Genomic DNA, 19,479 nt, shown 5'->3' with positions numbered 1-19,479 from the left:
ACCACCCGATCACGCGCCTTTGCATATCGCCCATCACTATGAAAGCTGTTCCCAGCTCGTGTGTATTGCCGCAGCTCTGGTAGATGGTTTGATTACCTCTAAACGTTCGCACCATTGATCCCTTCCAACAAACCTCCTGCAGCGCTACGATGCCGAATCCACGGTCCTTGAGCACATCGGCGAGTATGCGTCTGCTCCCGATGAAGTTGAGAGATTTGCAGTTCCACGAACCGAGTTTCCAATCGCTAGTCCCTTTTCGTCGCAGTGGTCTTCGCCGATGGTTCCGGTCCGTACTCTCTTGTTGATTGTTCGTTGCTTATGATTTTTAAAGGCTGGCTTGCAGGGCCTGACACCAAACCCCCTAAATTTCCGGAGGACCATTCCTCCTTATTTCCGGTGGACCATGGTGCACAGTTTCACTTAGAGTCCCTCGCTGGCACTCGGACGATGATCAGCCGCCCCTAACATGGAGAACAGACGCTGTTGTGAGCCGATCCTGACATGGAGAACAGACGCTTAATAAGATTTGCACCTCCAGAGAGGAGCAAACCCCCCCCCCCTTTCCCTGTCAGCATACGACCATAGTTCCCACCGGGGTTGGTTACCCGATCTTCCCTAAGGTTGATCGTATCCCGGCCAGCACCGCGGGAAGTAGGGATAGGAGTTGCTGGGTAAGAGGTTAAGGACCGCGAGATGGGGTCTATTTTATTCCTTCAGGTACGCGAAGTACCAATGGTACGCTTTACCCAGCATTTGCCGTGCCTATTGGACGACATCTAGCACTCAACAATATCTATGTCGTCGACGAAGCCAAATAGCTGGACGGACTTATTGAAAATTGTACCACCTGTGTTAATCCCCGCTCTTCGTATTACCCCTTCCAAAGCGATGTTGAATAGTAGACACGAAAGGCCATCACCTTGCCGTAACCCTCTGCGCATTTCAAAGGGACTCGAGAATGTCCATCCATGATCAAGCGTATCAATTTATCCAGAAATCTGTGTTCGCTGCCATATGGCAGCTATATAGCTGGTCCCGATTGATTGTATCATATGCGGCTTTGAAGTCGATGAATAGATGATGTGTGGGCACGTTGTATTTGCGGCATTTCTACAATAGCTGACGTACGGCGAACATTTTTTTGTAGATGGCCCTTACGTGAACGGTTTAACTTCTCATAGAACTTCCGTGTGTTATTAGCGCGGTACAGTTGGTCCGTCTCTTCGCGGTCTCGATCCTCCTGCTGACGTTTTTTCCTCCGGAAAATCGAGTTTTGTCTGTTCCGTGCCTGTTTATATCGTGCCTCGTTCGCCATCGTGCGATATTGCAGCAATCTCGCCCATGCTGCATTCTTCTCTTCTACTAACTGCTCACATTCGCCGTCATACCAGTCGTTTCTCTGATCTGGGGGCACCGTGCCAAGTGCAGCGGTTGCGGTGCTACCAATGGCGGATCGAATATCTCTCCAGCCATCTTCAAGAGACGCTGCGCCTAGCTGCTCCTTCGTTGGGAGTGCCACTTCCAGCTGCTGCGCGTATTCTTGGGCTAGTCTACCGTCTTGTAGCCGCGCAATGTTAAGCCGCGGCGTCCGACATCGATGCGTGTTGTACACCGTCGAGAGTTTTGAGCGCAGGCATACTGCAACGAGGTAGTGGTCGGATTCAATATTCGCACTGCGGTAAGTGCGGACGTTCGTGATGTCGGAGAAGAATTGGAATGGGAACGTGGAATTGGAACTTTGTTAGGTGATCTCCATGTGGCCTTGTGGATATTTTTGCGGGGAAAGAAAGTGCTTCGGACTACCATTTCGCGGGAGGTTGCGAAGTTTATGCATTGTTGGTCGTTGTCATTCGATATGGTGTGCAGACTATCCGGTCCGATAACCGGTCTATACATTTCCTCCCTTCCTACCTGTGCGTTCATGTCACCGATGACGATTTTGACGTCCCGCAGTGGGCATCCATCGTATGTCTGCTCCAGCTCTGCGTTGAACGCTTCTTTCTCGTCGTCGGGTCTCCCTTCGTGTGGGCAGTGCACGTTGATGATGCTATAGTTGAAGAAACGGCCTTTAATCCTCAGCTTGCACATCCTTGCGTTGATTGGCTGCCACCCAATCACGCGTTGGCGCATCTTACCCAGCACAATGAAGCCGGTTCCCAGCTCGGTGTCGAAGTTGCGGGAATGTGATTCATCGTAGATTATCCTGTCGCAACCTGCGAAGCCTAGTGACTTGCAGTTCCATGTTCCAAGCTTTCAATCGTGACCCTTTATTCGTCGCCTAGGTCGTTGCCGATTGTATCGAGTCGTATTATCTTCTATGTCGTTCGTAATGGTTGTTTTAAAGGCGGCTTATTGGGCCTGCGCAAACCTCCTGTCTCGTCGGAGGGCCGTCGTATCAGGGCTGTTTAGCGTCCCACCTAACACCAGGACTTGGGCTTGTGCGCTTTGAGCGGCACACGATCGCTTTGGCGCAGCCTACTTGCGGATACATGCAGCTTTTTATAGAGGTTTAACAGGGCCCACTGTCAAGCCCCACCACATCCTAGGCAGGCGTCACAGCTCACAGATGGCCTGGGGAGGGATCGTCAAGCCCTTGGACATAGTCCCTGCTGCCCACAAATTTTTGTTTGCACACACAATTCGCCAATATAACTAGAGATGTCAATTTGGATAAATCACCAACGGCCCTCATTCGAGAACCCTACAGCTTTCGACAAGTGCTATCAAATCGAAAATTAGTTGAAATTTGAGTTTTTGTCATCATGAAGAAATCTTGGGTCAAAATGGACACCAATGCACAATGTGTCTCTTTTCTGATAGCGCCTCTCTCCAGAAGTCGCTGGAAGCGGATTTTCCAATTAGAATCTTAAATTTCCAAAACTAGGAAAAGTAAGAATTTATAAAATTTTTGTCCCGTGTAGCATCGAAAAGTTAAAGCGTTGTTTTGGGTGTGCTTGGGTCAAAATGGACTCCAATGTTTAAGTGGCTGCTAAAAAACCAAGTCAAAGTAATTTTTCACGTAAGTTAATTGCGTTTATCAGTTGAAGAAGTGTTTGAATCTAGCGTAATGTAATCAACATATCAGGCCTGGTAGTGGGTCACTTTTTAGTGACTTGGTCACTTTTTTCGGGTCAGTCACTAAAAAGTCTATTTTTCGGCCTCATGTCACTAAAGTCACTTTTTCTCGGAAAAAGTCACTAACTATTTAGAAATTTTCTACTATGTTCCGTGAGTATCGTTGTGTAATGAGAAACACTATTGAAAATTTTTTAAACTTTATCCGTCGAAAGATGCTTTATTCACGACGAATTTAAAAAAAATAACCACATAGTACTTTTTGGCCCGAACGCTGTTCGGAACTTCATCGTGACTCCAGATTCGCTGTGAATCTCGGTGTTGTCATTAGATTTTCAACAGTGATTAATTGAAGAGGTTTTGTGTCACAGTTTATGGTTGGATATATAGTAATGGAAGCACAGCGGATTGAGGATCTAAATATATTCATTATTCATATTTTTTTTATAACAAACACTTATATATTTTGAAAATAAAATAAAAATATTCATTTTTGAATCAAAATGGAGAAATTTGCTACTGCAATAGACTTGCTTAGATTTCTGTCAAAGTTGCTGAAAATAACATCATTATTGCCGTGATATCAGTACGTATTTTGCTGGGCACGCGGCTGCGCGGATTTTTGCCGAGCTGCAGAAATAAAAACTTAGTGTGTAATAGAGGCCTGGATAAGAGAAACGCGGATAGGTATGTGCCGCCAATCGAACCGTCAAAAAACAGCAGCCAATCGAGCAGGAGACCTGTCAAGCAGCCAAAATGTTGGCTCAAATACTGAAAACGGCTAAATTCGATTTTATGCCATTTTTAAATAAACAAATTTGAATGCATTTTACATTACTTTGCAATTATATATGCAAGTCATTTAATTGTTTATTGGATTATATTGTTATGTGTTGTGGACACATTAAATATCGGATTGTTAGATTTTATCTACATAAACCATTTCTTCCTTTTCATGTGTTGTTCTTTGATGAAGAAGATTGAATACAGTGTTGGCAGAGTCATATTTTCTATCCACGTTTCTCTTATCCAGGCCTTATCCCCATAGAAAGATTAATGTTTCCGTAAGGAGCAAAATGAATGGACTCTCGATATCTGCTCAAATAAATACTAAGAATTTTTCCAAATACATTCTGATTTAAACATTTGAAACTGCATAAACTTTGGATATCCCTTCGAGGAAAATCGGTAATTTATTGGTTGGTAGTTCGAACTTCTTGTTTATGCTTTTTAAAGTCCTGAAAAAATTCTTTAGGTTTTGAAATAATTCTTGGGTTTCAGATTTATAAACTATGTGAGTTGAATTAAATCTATGTCTAAAAATTAATTATATAAATTATTTATAAATTTCTGCCATAAAAAAGTGCTATTTTTGAAAACAAGCGCAGATTTTCGGAATAAGTTCGAATCCATAATAAACATTATTGCACATTATTCTGTATGACTTGTCTCTACGCTTTTCCAGAGGTGAAAAGGGTGGAAATTTTTTTATAAAATATAAAAAGAATAAAATAAAACAAACTTATTAAATTTCACTTGTCAATTTCCTTTTCATCAGATTTGTTGAATAATGTTTTGGCAATTCATGTTGGAATTTATTGCCCATTCAAATTAAAATTTTCGACCAAAAGATATTAGTAATTTTTGAAAATTATTCGTTTCAGCCTTATTAACTTCAAATATAAGTCCATTTCTGTCACTGCAAATGAAATTAAAGTCACTATTTGGTCACTTTGTCTGCAGATAAAAGTCACTATTTGGTCCCTTTTTTTCGCCAGTGTTGGTCACTAAAGTCACTATTTCGAGCAGCATTGATCGCTACCAGCCCTGACATATGCTTGAAACACTTTTTAAGCAGTGATAAAAATCTCTCAAGCAGACGATGCATTATCGCTGAGCTATTGATTAATTTGCGTGATGAGCCAACGTTACACCCAAGGCTAACATTACCTCCCGTTACACGACATATTGGTAAATTCTGGGAAAATGTGCACTGGATAACGGTTCTATGCGACGTTTGGTTTACTGGAAAATGTCATTTTGAAGTTAAGTTTTCTAACAGGGCATGTTTGGCAAACGGCACTAAATTTAAAAAAAAAAGTCTAAAGTTTTATGAAGCATGTAACAATAATTATGTACAATACTTAACTATACGATCACGCGCTCCTGTTTTTGGTTCGCTATATCGCTATATTGACATGTTCTCACCTATGCGGGATATTGAATCTTGAAACTGACACATTTCAGCAGAATTGTATTTCTGTAATGCTTTGCATTACATATAATTTTCAGTTTCAAGAAGTAAAAAGTATATAAGTTTTTATTTAAATAGTTTTTTTTTAATCAGGTGTACACACACCAAGCCACCCCGTAATGCATCCGTTCGTTTGAATCGCTTTTTCAAATTGAACAAACTTTGCTATGTTGGGCACTTCGTCATTCGAAAATTCAGGCAGTAATCCTGCATCCCATAATAATCATTCTCAAATATCAAACCCACTACCAGATAAGGGTATGCGATAACACATTTTTTCTGACGAAACGAAACGAAACGAAATTAGAAATAAAATTGTTAGTTCGAAACGAAACGAAATTCAGATTTACTTCCGAGATTTCGAAACGGAACGAAATCGAGGTCCATTTTATTCGAATTTTTTCGAAACGAAACGAAATTTAATTTTTTTTCGCGGAAATTTTGTTGAATAGTTTTTTTTGCATTATATACATAAGGCAAAAACGAATAAAAAATCCGCGGAGATAACCAATTTTATTATTAATTTATCTATGGGGAGAATGTAGCTTAATTTTACAAAAGGACATTAGTAACAGATCAGCTTTGAACCTGTTAAACATTTTCAAAAGTATGCCCCTTACCATAAACAACGAAAAAATATTCATCGCTTAATATTTCCAACAGACCTCAGTAAAAATTAAAAAAATGATTTTTTAACAGCAATCAACAGATTCAATGTGCCACCCCTCCATTTCTATTACCATCTTGAATGAAGTCTCCAGGCAAATTGTCAACAAAATTCATGAAAATGGTCTTTCCAACAGATCTTAGCAGTATGAAAGCTGTTGATTGCTGTTAAAAAATCGGCATTTTTTATTTTTACTGAGGTCTGTTGCAAATATTGAGCGAGCATTTTTTTAGTTATGGTGAGGGGAATTTATATATGAACGAAAATCGTTACTGCTCGATAAAAACCTTTTACCGGTTCATCATTTCACCTCTCACTCACTTTTTGTGAAAACAACAAAATAAATTTTATGGTACGCTGTGTTGCGAGTCGAACCTTAATAATAATAGCCATGGGATGCGTTTACTTTAGCAACACCATCACGCTATCAGGCATTAGGTTACAGTGGCCAAACGTCCAGGATTATGCGGGACAGTTCCGCGTTCAACCTATTTGCCTCGCATTTCCTGGCGTCCCGGAAAACGTTCCGCATTTCATGATGAATCTGTAAGGCCTGGGGATTGAATCCATTCCATCGGAAATGCAATATAAAAAGAAATCTGTAACAGATTTAAAAAATTAAGAGAATATAGGAGCTTTGAAGTTGAGAGTCTTGAGGGTCTACTGAAGTTATAAGATAAAGACAGCTCAGCAACTTCCGTAACTCCCGTAAAAAAATCTATTATTATTTATTTGCTGATTCCCTGTAAATATTTGCTGTGTTTTAGCAATAAAACGTCATAGTTCTCGGCAAAAAAACGTTTTGACTCAGATTCCGAACATGACTTAGATTCCGAACACTGGCATTTTAGCGCCGTAAGCTAAAGTTTCCATTGGTTTTTTGTACTAAGGATTTAGATAACAAAAGAATTCAAGCTCATATGGTGGAGATTCCATAAATATAGCCAAAATAGCCATTTGAAAGCGAGTGTTCGGAATATGAGTCATGTTCGAAAATTGAATCAAAACGGTACGTGTTTGCTGAAAGCTAGGGGGAAGGGTCGTTTGGCCAAATGCCACTCGACCGAAAGTTGTTTGGCCGAATGTAACATTTGGCCGAACAGACCATTAGGACCGAAAGGGTCATTTGGCCGAAAGGGTCATTTGGCCGAAAGGGTCGTTTGGCCGAAAGGGTCATTTAGCCAAAAGAGTCGATTGGCCGAAAGGATCATTTGGCCGAAAGGGTCGATTGGCCGAAAAGGTCATTTGGCCGAAAGAGTCATTAGTCGTCATTGGCCGAAAGGGTCATTTGGCCGAAGGAGTCATTACGCCGAACGGGTAATTTGGCCGAAGGAGTCATTAGGCCGAAAAGGGTCATTTAACCGAAAGGGTCATTTGCACGAAAGGATCATTTAAAAAATGAGAAATTAGGAGTAGTTCTCATTCTTCGTTTCTAACTTCTCACTGTAAAAATTGAGGAGCGCGAAGTGTGTAGTACTCACTTTTTACAGCAAGACGAGTTTAGTACTTTCCATTTATTCCACTACGTTTAGTTAAAAACATTGAAGAAATTTTCTGGAAATCTGTATTTGTATTTCTGTTGAAGATACAGAATTGTATTACACTAACGACACAATCATGTCACACACTAATATGGTTTGATCAGCGTGCAAAATGGAGTGACTAATAATTGTTACAAAGTGACCCACATAGTGTACGTAATGAGATTTAGTGAAGGAATTTATATGTATAATTTTTTGAATAGAGTTTGAAAGCTGTATTCAGCGGCGCAGCCGAATTTTTTTATGATATGAAAATTTTAATTATTAAAAATTCATTTCGAAATTCCGCGAAATTCCGTTTAATTTCGTTAAAAGTATAATTTTTCAGCCGAAATTTTTGAAATTTAACGATACGAAACGAAATCAAAATACCAGATTTCGCCATACTCAAATTCCACGGAATTCCGAGGAATTTCGTTTGGAATGCCCTAAAACGAAATTTTTCGAAATACCGCATATGCTTACTACCATATATATCTTTGCAGTTGGATGCTTTCGAAAACTGCTAATCGGAGATCATTTTGCATTCGACATTATGCCGTTTACCATTCAAATTTAAAAAAAAGCACTGATACTCACCCTCCTTTGACTGTACAAAAAATCCGCTTCTATAACTACGCTCAAAATTAATTTATAGCGTCAACACTGTGGTAGACAACATAGTCACTTGTGCATCTGGTATCAATTTTCGCGCTTGAATGCCTACACGATTCACCTGGCATTTTGTTATCAGTTTTCCGCAAACCTTTGTCACAAATTAAATTACTTTTTTCACTTTGCAAACAGTCTTTGCATGAATATCACTTTTTTATTCGGAATCACTTTTCGCAGTAGCTCACGTTCTCGGATTTAAAATTCTTCACTATCTTCTTCACCAGAATGGGAAAAGCACCTTATTATTAATCCTTCAATGAGTCATTTTCGCAAACCATCGGATCCATTCATTTGTAGTGCTTCCGGTCCCACATGAATATATTCACTTCAACTCGAAGCAGTCGGCAACAGATAAAAGGAATCTCACTTGGTTGCTTATAAAAGGAAACTCACTTGATGCTGCACCGTATGCTCAACGTTCCTGCTTTTCCTGGAGTGGAAATCTCAACCGGGGTGATCACAAGCCTAAGACCATCTGCAAACATCAACCCTTTGCTGAACAACGTCGAATGGTGGTGTCTGATGGTAGCTGGTCCGTTTTTATATTGGATACACCATACCGCACGTTGGCAAAGTAATCGGAAATCAACGGGAAGCTTCACAACCCGACCGAGGAGCGGCGCTTTACCGGATGCGATGAATGAACGCAGGATCGGGAAAACAACAACATGAATAGGGAGGAAGCCTGTTGCTCCACGTGCGTTCTCGTGCACATTGCGGGTGGTTTGTGGGTGATGATTGATAAGAGCACGAACGGTGGACGTTGAGAGTGTACGGAGAAAACCGACATGGGATGAAAGCCGAACGAATTTCCCGCGCATTTTTATTCTCAGCAAGACTTTGCTATACTTATTCACCAAGATGTTAGGACATGCCATTTCGTGTCATTCGACTAATTTGCGGAGAACTTATCATAAGCTCAATTTCAATTCACGATGTATGACGAACTTGTAACGCTTAGTAAGTTCATTAGTAATAGTGAATGTAAAACTGAATGATTGTCAATTGTCTAAGAAAACCGGATGAATGCTACCATTAGAGAAAAAGTAGAATCACAAAAATTTACCACGGCAAGGTATAGAGAATTCAAAATAATTTAAAAAATTGCGAGCTGATTTTTTTTAGATGGTTTATTTTACGAGATTGAAAATTCAATGAGCATAAAAAATAGTACCTTTTTATCTCAGAGGTGTCTATTTTTATGTAAATTTTTCGTAAAGTTTTAAAAACACGTGAATACCAAACGAATATTGTATTTCTCAGCAGAACTGTCCAACTAAACTATTTGAATAATCATGATTGCAAATTCTATTTCCGAATGGAAAATGGGGAAATTTTAATTAAAAGAGTATTATTATAAGTTTTGTTAGAAAATGTTCCTAAATAGCCTAACGGTTGAATCCATCAATGGAAGGTTCTGGACCTCACAAACGTTTTTCATCAGAGCTAATACCCTCATCTGATAGAAGAAATCGTCGGATTCTTTCCTATATGTTTTTCAAATATTGGCTTTCAGGATTTGGATTTCATGGCACATAACAAACCAACATATATTCGCGACAGGCTGTTCGGCTTCCGGACATCTCTTGGAAATGGAATTTTACCTATCATGTTCCAACTAGCTGCATTGCAATGGAATAGAATAATATTCTTACCAGTTTGGTTTTTGATCATGTGTTGAGATCATACAAAAACTCATATGCGGCATAAAAAAGAAAAAAATCTGCCTTAAAAATGTTCACAGTAACGCGTTACATGAGGGAGGGGGGGTATCAAAAAAGGTTACTTTTTTACAAGGGGGGAGGGGATAAAAAACTCCGAATTTTGCGTTACGTAATTTGTGAACAAACCCTAACTTGTACACGTCAAAATGCACCCAACCCTAGTTACAAATTGAGAGTTTGTGAAGACTATACCTTTAGCGATTATCAGGCGATCTGGTATAGTGTTGGAACACGAACATGTCGAAGAAACTGGAGTCAACGAACAGCCAGCGACTAAATTACTGGTGGAACGAACCTCTTGCCAGCCTTCGTGCTGCCTGTCTCAGATCCAGAAGACACTTCCAGAGGACAAGGTCAGAAGATTGGAACCAGCAAGTCTAACTCCATCATGGAGTTGTGCCGAGAAGCTGACGCTGATCCTCTGGTGAAACCAACGTCAGCGGAAATGTGACCAAACAAGCTGATGAAGAAAATTCCGGGTCCGGACGAAATTTCAAATGTGGCACTGAAAACAGCGATATGCTCGTTTCCGGAATTGTTCAGGATGGTGCTGTAGTAGTGTTTAGTGGATGGTTACTTTCCAGATAAGTGGACGGTCCAAAAACTGGTGCTGCTGCCGAAACTAGGGAAACCACCGGTAAATCCAGGCTTTACGACCCCTCCAAATTGCCTCTGCGAGTTAGGGGGCCTGCCTAGGACGTGGTTGGGCTTGGCAGTGGGCCTTGCTAAACCTCTACAAAAAGCTGCATGTGTCCGCAAGCAAGCCCTATCAATGCAACCGTGTGCCGTTAAAAGCGCATAGGATCGTCTAGCTCAAACCTTTGTAGGGGTATGTGGCGGGAGCATCATCATCATATCATCATCACCCCAGGGTGTGCCAATTGGCACATCAGGATCAATACCAGTGAGATTCTGATTTTGGCATTCTGGCCACAGAGAACAGACATAGAGGATCATACAAAACGAATGTAAAGCTTCTCAGTTGGCTTACACTACGTAAACAAGGTGATGCTGCCATCTAGTGACAACTAGGAAAGAACAACATATTTCAAAATAAACAGTACAGAGGTTTACACAACTTTGTGACATAAGATGAACGTCTGTTCTCTGTGTTCTGGCCGCATGTTAACGGACCTTGTCTTGGACATCGTAATATTGTGAAAGCGAGGGCTGGTAGTCTGACATTCTACTCTCTTAGTAGAGCCAGGTGACACTGACTCGAAATGGCGAGTGGACTAATGGCTAGGCTGTCTTCCGTCCCCCAAAACCGTGGCGGGCCTTGTAGCACGCTGTACAATCCTGGTACCACGCCCAAGAGGCGATCGATTTTGTCCTGACGGCCAATGAAGAAACCCGAAACGGCTCAGGCAGCAATCCGGCGAATGCGCTCAGTGCAAAGCCAAACGACGTCTGGACAGAGCAGATCGGGGTGCAAAGGAGTCCGAAGGGCCTCTACCCGGGAAGACGACTTCTCGGCCCAAAAAGGCGAAAGGCACCAACCAGCCGCAAGAAGGTACCAGCCGACCGGTGCCACCAGCACAAGGAACCAAAGATCCCTGGCAGCTGGTCAGTAGGGCAAAGCGGAAGTCGAACGCATTTCGACCCGCAAAGAACCCGAGGCAGAAGCGAGGCCTTGTTGGTGAAAACTGGTAAAGAAAAGTACGTTGAAGTCCCTAAATCGATGCGAGCGACCGGAAAGCTTTCGGGGCTGGGTCAGGACGTGCGAAGCGTCAGACGTACTAAGACCGGTGAGATGATCTTGGTTCTTAAACGCGGACGATGTCGTCCCTGGCGTCAGAGACCAGACCAGAGTGTGGTACAGAGGTTGAGAAGTACGCCTAAGAGGCGGTCTCTGTGGCACGCAGGTAGCCTACCTTAGGTTACCGGTTGCGGAAGCCAAAAAGATAATGGAGCGAGGGTAGTTGATGATCGGCTGGTGTGTATGCCCAGTAAGCAAACTCCAGCCGCCTTCAGTGAACAGGTGCTATAGCTGCTTAGAGTCGGAGCACAAATCCTACAACTGTAGGGGCCCAGATCGTAGCAAACTGTGCCGTCGCACAGAAGAGTAACTAGAACAAATTCGTGGACAAAACCCAAAAAAAAGATTTCAACATTTATACATTCTTATATTTTTTTTAGATACTTCAAAACATTTTGCATACTATGGCTATTTCAGAAACGACCCAAAATTTCGTAAAAAAATATAATTAGGGCTCAAAAATGAGGTATTGGATTGGATTTTACCTACTTTATATGTTGAGTATTTGGAAAATCTGATTTTTACACAACATAAATGTTATCAACAAGCTATTATTAGTACACAATGAGCAGAATATAGTTGTATGTCTCCATTTTGTTCATGTTTATGGTCAAATTATAAATTTTATGTTTCACAGGTGATGACCACTTGAAAATCACAATTTTTTCGATTTTTTGTGTTTTTCTTCAGAGGTAAAGTTAATCTATACGGCAAGATCCGGCAAAGATAAATCACTTGGGTGTAACTTCAAGATATGGACTAAGCATTCCACGCGAAAACTCGTCCGCAAACGTCCGCAAATTAGATTCTGAGCTATTTGAATAAAATGCGATTTTTCATCATTTTCAAACAAAATTTTAACATTTGTTCATAAATTACCACATATAATCCAGGAAAAAATGTAAAATGCATGCTATTTAGCATGCATTTTGTCAAGACACAAATAGAATAATGGGTCTCCCATGAGTTGCGTTGATATCTTTTTGAAAACCTTATATTGAAATCGCTTATCTATAACTTCTGCATTGTAGAGAAATCTGTTACTACCTAGATTTAGGATGAACCCGTTTTCATTGAAGTGATCATAATTTATGAACGGTGCCTTATTATGATAGTTTCGTCATGGCTAGCTATGATATCTTGTGGGCTTCGATTCGGACATGGTAATCGTTGTTGTTTCGAGCCATGGTATATAGAATACAGGTGATTTATATTTCTTACTACAGGCTTCACCTTTTCAGACCCTAATTTTTAAGGTTAAGGTTTAAGTTAAGGAGAGAAGAGTGTTCAATCAAAAAACAGTGTTTACTTTTGTACATACGAATTTATACAACCATTTTTCTTTTGGGATCTTGGGCATGGGTTAAAATAAGTTAGATGTTTTTTTCCTATGTGAATGTTAGAAAATCCATCTAAGGATACAGCTTTATCTACGGGTTTCATGCAACTTTGTGGAATATAGTCATTTTAGAATCGTTAGCGTAGCGAAAGCAAGAGATTTTACATAAAACGCGAGGTTTTATTTGAAAACATATGTGCTGTGACATTTTTATCTGGTTTTACACTGTTAGGTGGATAGATTTATCCAAAAAAAAAAATGCATTTTCCTGCATAATTGGCAATTATTACTTCGTCCTAGGAATATCATGCCCAAATAACCGCAAAAAATAGTTTTGGCCAAGAATTGGCTTATTTACTCCTATGTGCGTCGTTGTAATGAGGAAAAGCACAAAGCGCATGAATGTGATAAGGCACCAAAGTGTTTCATCTGCGTCAGCAAAAAGCAAGCCTGTATCCACGGTGGACCTTCGTGTCCCATCGGAGAGACCAACAAGAAGAAGCCGTGCAAGTAACACAGCTGATTCTTAACCACTGTGCAACTGCCCAGCAGCTGCTGTGGCAGTCGGTCTCGGAGTCGAGGACCGATCAGTTAAAATATACAGTGGGTCCAAAAAGTATTCGTCTAGCTGCATATTTGTTAGTAAAATATAAAACTTAGGCGTGATAGAAGCGATATCAAGAAACTTTCTTCTAAGGGTGATAGAAAACTTATCAGTACATAATTACTACTCAAAAACAAAAAGAAATTTTAATTACTTTTGTTGTCATGTAGAAAACATTTAAATTCCATTAATTTTGCTCGCTAAAAAAGTATTCGTCTATTTAAAAAGCGTATAATAGTTAGAGTATAGAGTAGAGTAATAGAGTATAATATTCTTATTCGCATGTAGTGACAGTAGCACACTCTAGTGGTATCTAGCAATATTTTTTTCAATACTCAATGACATATTACACAATGTTATTGTTTTGTTCGATCTTGGCGTGGTAAAAAGAGGCACCATGTGTCGAAAAGGTAAAGAGATGAGTCCCAATGAAAGAAAACTCATCCTAGGCCTACATAATTAGTGCAAATTGAGTTTTACGAGTTTGCAAGAGTTGTGGGTAGTCTCCATTCGACCATTCAATCGACGATTGATCGCAATAGCGCCACAAAAACCTTTCAAAACAAATAACGAAGTGATCGTCCGCAAGGGTAAACCGATAATGATGAGTGATTTATTGTGCGGAATGTCAAAATGAAAACTTTAAAACGGGTGCACCCATGTACGGAAGTGAGTTGGAGAGAAGAGGTGCTAAGATATGAATTAATACAAACAGAAATACATGTGGAAAGTATGGGTATAATGGGCGAGTATCACGGAAGAAATTTTAAGTGAACCATCAAATTATCAAAAACGGCTCGATTTCACCAAAAACATATCGCTGGAAGAAGGAGTACTTTCGGAATCAAGTCATATTTTCTGACGAAAGCAAATACAGCACATTTAGATCAAATATCTGATGTATGATATGGTGAAAAATCAATACTGAGGTACAGCGGCAGAACCCCTTTTCAACAGTAAAGCATGGTGGGGGCTCCGGCATGATCTGAAAGGTGCATGAGCGCAACCAGTGTGGGAAAATTTCATATTATTGAAGGAATTATGGATCACAAAATGTTCATCCGCATTTTGAACGAAAATGTGAACGCCAAAGCTGAGAAATTAGGCTTACAAGAAGTATAAATCTTTCGGCATGATAATTATCCCAAGCACATAGTACAAAATAGCAAACTGTAGCTACTCTATAATGCCCCAATCAATTCAAAACGCCTCCACAGAGTCCAGATATAAAACCAATTGAGCACCATTGAAATGTGCTGAACGACAAAATTCGTGAAAGTCACATTACCAACAACAACGAATAGAAATAAGCATTGAGAGAAGGATGGGAGAAAATCCGGTCTCCCGTCACGGCTAATTTGGCCAGTTCCATGTCAAAAAGACTACAAGCCGTCAGAGATACACAGGGAAATCCAACTATATATTGAATTCCATTCAACAACTCTTGTTTCCGTTGGAAAAGTGCGCAAAATCTGAGTAACCGAATACTTTTTGAGTCCATATTTAATGAATATTGTTATGTTTTGTTACACTTATTTTTGTTATTGTTTAGTTTGTCTGTTCGATTTTCAAAAATAAAAATGCATTGGAAATGCTATGTAAAGTAAAATTAGATGATTTTTTACAATTCTATAAAAAATAAACACGGAATGTCCATTATAGGAATAATTTGTGGGGTCCATAATAGCAAATATACTATATTAACAATATGATTCACTCTCACGAAATTTTGGCGACACCGCATGTGGCGCCATCCGTGCCCAAAAGGACCGATACACACTGAAACGAAACTACCCAAAATATGAGGATCGTTAAACACACACACTTCAAAATGTCATCAGAAAAAAACTAGGGATGCCTGATGTTTTTTCGTACACATAATCGATTAAAGTTAATCGAATGCCAACGGAAAATCAAATGTTCAGCAAAATTGTAGTAAACATGTTTTTGCTAATATGTATAATCAGGGAATCAATTTTTCTTGGATGCGCTTGCGAAACCAACGACAAAACTTTAATAATAATAATAATGACAAAGATCCGATTTTTTTTTTGTCAGCAACAAAAAAGAAGACAATTTTATTGCTACCTTTTCATCCCGTTATTTTGCATTATCTCTACAGCAAATCTCGGTTTTAAGCTATCATAGTTTCTGCTTTTATGGAAATATTCGAGAATCTAACTATGTAATCATAGTCAAATTATCATCGTATTCTCGAAAATATCAGAGCATGAAAGCAAATATACTATATTAACAATATGATTCACTCTCACGATATTTTGGCGACCCCGCATGTGGCGCCATCCGTGCCCAAAAGGATCGATACAAGCTGAAACGAAACAACCCAAAATATGAGGATCGTTAAACACACACACTTCAAAATGTCATTTCAAAAAAAAGGGACGCCTGATGTTTTTTGTGCACATAATCTATTAAAGTCAATCGAATGCCAAAGGAAAATCAAATGTTTGGCAAAATTTTAGTAGACATGTTTTTGCTAATATGTATAATAAATTTGATTTTGCACGATTTTACACACGTGTGCACCTTATCGAAAATGATAGACGTTGAAACACGTTGAAAATATTCTTCATTCACATCTCGCTTTATACTCGCTCTGTGTTCTCACACTTCTTTACTGTTTGCCGGTTTTCATCCTACATTGGGCCAACTCTGAAGCTCATTTAATTTTTAATTTTTTTTTTATATATTTTAAAAATATTTAGAGGCATTAAATAATATGATTCTCTCGGAAATTTGACAATAGATTAGTCAAAGAATCGACTGAGACAAAAAAAAACAAGGTTATACTTTTGGAAAGTATCAATTTGAAAAAGCCACTTTTATACACACAGGAGTTCACGCATTTTTACTGTTTATATGTGTATGGACTTTGCGAGCATTTAGTTCCGATTACGAGCTTGTAGCATGTCTTTGTATTTCCCTGCTGACATTTCACGTGTCGAAAACAAAACGAAAACTTCTGACAAAGGTAGTGTTATCAAGATAGTTGAATAACATGTGGTCTGCCCGGCTTATCATCCGTTTATCAACTCCCGATGAACATTTTGGTTAAGTTAGTAACAAGCTAATAAAATAATTATGATTTATTACTTTTTATTGAGAAACAATGATCTCACGGTCTGAAAATACTTAATAAATTTACAAATATGAAACATTTTGAATCTATTTATTCATCTGTTCATCCACAAAACCATTTGAAATAACCCTTGTCACTATTTAACTCACATTTCAAAGATTGTTTTGTTGATTGAGTCAAGGTAGGATATGAACACGACAAAATACAACAGCCATGAAAAAGCAACACAATCGCACTCAAATTTCTATAGAATGTGACAGTAATCCAGCTGAAATTTGACAGTGGGACAGTAAAACCTAAATGAAAATTTTAAGTAAAGACGGGTTCATGAAACTAACGAGGCTAGATCTGAAACGCGCTAAAATTCGGAACTAGCAATTCAGTTTGCAGTTAGCCAAATTGATCACACGGTTCAAACATAAACGAACGTAGCACGAAAATACTTCAAGTACTTCTGGAAGAATTCGTGAATAAATCAAATTGATTTTGATACACTACACATCATTGTAGGATACCACACTGTTATTGGCCATATTAACTCAATTTTCAAGGAATATTATGAAATTGAAATCCATTTTCATCATATATAAAAGGCGTATAGAGGAAAGCTAGAAGATGTGTTTTTATATAACAAATAATGCAATCTGGTTGGGACTGGGTTTTGCAAATGAATACGAGTATTTATTCTGCATCGTCGAAAAATTTTACAACAGAAGTTATATTCTTCATTAAATAATGCAATAAATGACAATAATTTTAGCCATTGAGCCCATATGTTTTCTTTTAATTTGTTCACTTCGTCAAAATAAAAAAGTTATAACAACCTTTTGTTGTGGTATGCCATATTGTGCACCTGATCTCATTATAATAGTAATTTAATTCAAAAGATACCAATTGTTCAACCAGTGGAAAAAAACTGCATTTCTTAATGCCATACATGGGGTTGGACAAAATGATCGGGACAGCCATCACTGTATCAAAATCCTAAGGATTATAACTCTGTGAAATATCAACCGTTTTCTTTTGTTCTGCCAGGGTTCGAAAAGAAAACTCATCTAGTTTTGGAAAATGTATGTTCAGAGTACTGTATACCGAAGACAATCCAGATTTTTAGTTGCATTCTTGTTGAATTTCCCTCTGCATCGTCATATGCTTAAAATAAAAATATGGCATAGAATAGGAAATTGTATTTTAGATTGTTTTTTATTTAAACAAAGTTTGGTCCGTGGGGTTGGAGATGTAATTTGAAGAACTGACGTAAGACGTCGCCCTTTTGACACTGTCCAATGTGATTATACAACGAAGCTAAAATAGGTTATCTTGGAAACCATGTTCTTTTCCTGTACTTTTTCAAGAGCACAAGCTGACGAACTATAAAGCACATAACAATGAAACAATGACAGATTTTTCAATTACTTATACTGAACAATCGACTTAAAATGCAGCACTCTACAACTATTATAAGGTCAGATTTTGGCTTTTGGATCTTTAGGTAGAAAACAAGTTGTGAATTTGAAATGCCGACGATTTTCGGGCTGGTGCATATCACTAATTGATGATTAGGAAGCCCCTAGGCCTGTGACAAATTATTCGCAAACAATCTTGCAAATCGGTCAAATCACTGCAGAGGATGCAGAGAAAAGCTCGACTAATTTTTATTAATTTTGCTTTCCGTGAAAGCATGGATACAAATTCATAGATATAAAACTGAAATTCTAACTCAAAACGAATGTTGATGCATTTAAATGAAGAGCACTAGAAATATTTGTTCTGGAATCAATGTTCAAGAAAATATATTAATTTTATTATTAAAATCTAACAAATTTTTCAAAACATATTTGGTAGGTAAAGTTGTGAATACTTTCCTGCTTAACTAACATCAAATACTTTTTTCAAGAAAAGTACGAACTGTTAAGGAAACCCCCGTGTAATGCTTTCGCCATGCAAATTGTTGGTGCAACGTTTAGTAAACACCTTGCTTTCCGCACATATATGTTAGCACCTGGATGCTGGCAATTGTGGATAAAAAAATCTTGCGAAAAACTAACTAATGCCTTCAATTATTTTCCACCCGAAAGAAATTGAATCAATATTTTCTAACGCGCCGCAAGCATTTTCTTGTATGCGGAACAGCTTCTGTTGGAGCAGTCGGATCACAATTAATTTTTCTCTATATCATCGAAATACGTGTAAAATAAAAAAAATCGATCTTTTGATGATCGATTTATTCAGAAAAGTATGGACATCCCTGCACTGTCGTATGATAACTTTTCCCCAGCACGACTGTCACTGTAAATTAGCAGGAAGATTTTCTAGAATAAACAATAAGAAAACATATTTAGAGTCCTCTTTGCTCGCTAGATGATGTTGTTATCACTGGAAAATGATTCGCCATTTCGTTGTATGGAAAAGCTCGAAGTGAACCATATTGTTAATATAATATATTTGATAATAGGGAAGAAGAACGTCCCGAAACGAAACATGAAAATCAAATGAAGTGTCGACTATAGGGAAGCAATTTCCTATTATGGACCCCCAGGGGGTCTACTATAGGGCAAATTCAGTCAGACTTTAAAATGTTAATTTCAACGAAAAACGTCGTGTGTTTGAGTGTTTTATGTATGTATCATAAAGAGGAGATGCAGAACTGGTTATTAGATATTAAGCAGAATTATTATGTAGAAAATTTCTACTCCTTATGACAGGAAGAGCAAAATTCCGCTACTAGGGGGTCCACTATTGGGCATTTTACCCTAATTTAT

The 19,479-nt window shown here is 38.8% G+C and overlaps 1 protein-coding gene across 1 annotated transcript in view; it reads right to left on the bottom strand.

Annotated features, from left to right (window-relative positions):
- LOC134205714 (corticotropin-releasing factor-binding protein) overlaps positions 1-8,686 on the bottom strand; it is a 127,466-nt gene extending 118,780 nt beyond the window's left edge. The window contains exon 1 of the mRNA XM_062681255.1: positions 8,117-8,686. The gene's annotated coding sequence lies outside the window, so the exon portion shown is untranslated. The remainder of the gene's footprint in view (positions 1-8,116) is intronic.
- Positions 8,687-19,479: the final 10,793 nt, after the last annotated feature.

The sequence above is a fragment of the Armigeres subalbatus genome, chromosome 1 (genome assembly GCF_024139115.2).
Source record: "Armigeres subalbatus isolate Guangzhou_Male chromosome 1, GZ_Asu_2, whole genome shotgun sequence".
Taxonomy (NCBI): Eukaryota; Metazoa; Arthropoda; class Insecta; order Diptera; family Culicidae; genus Armigeres; species Armigeres subalbatus.
Note: the sequence above shows the minus strand (reverse complement) of the source record. Positions and strands in the feature narration are given on the sequence as shown.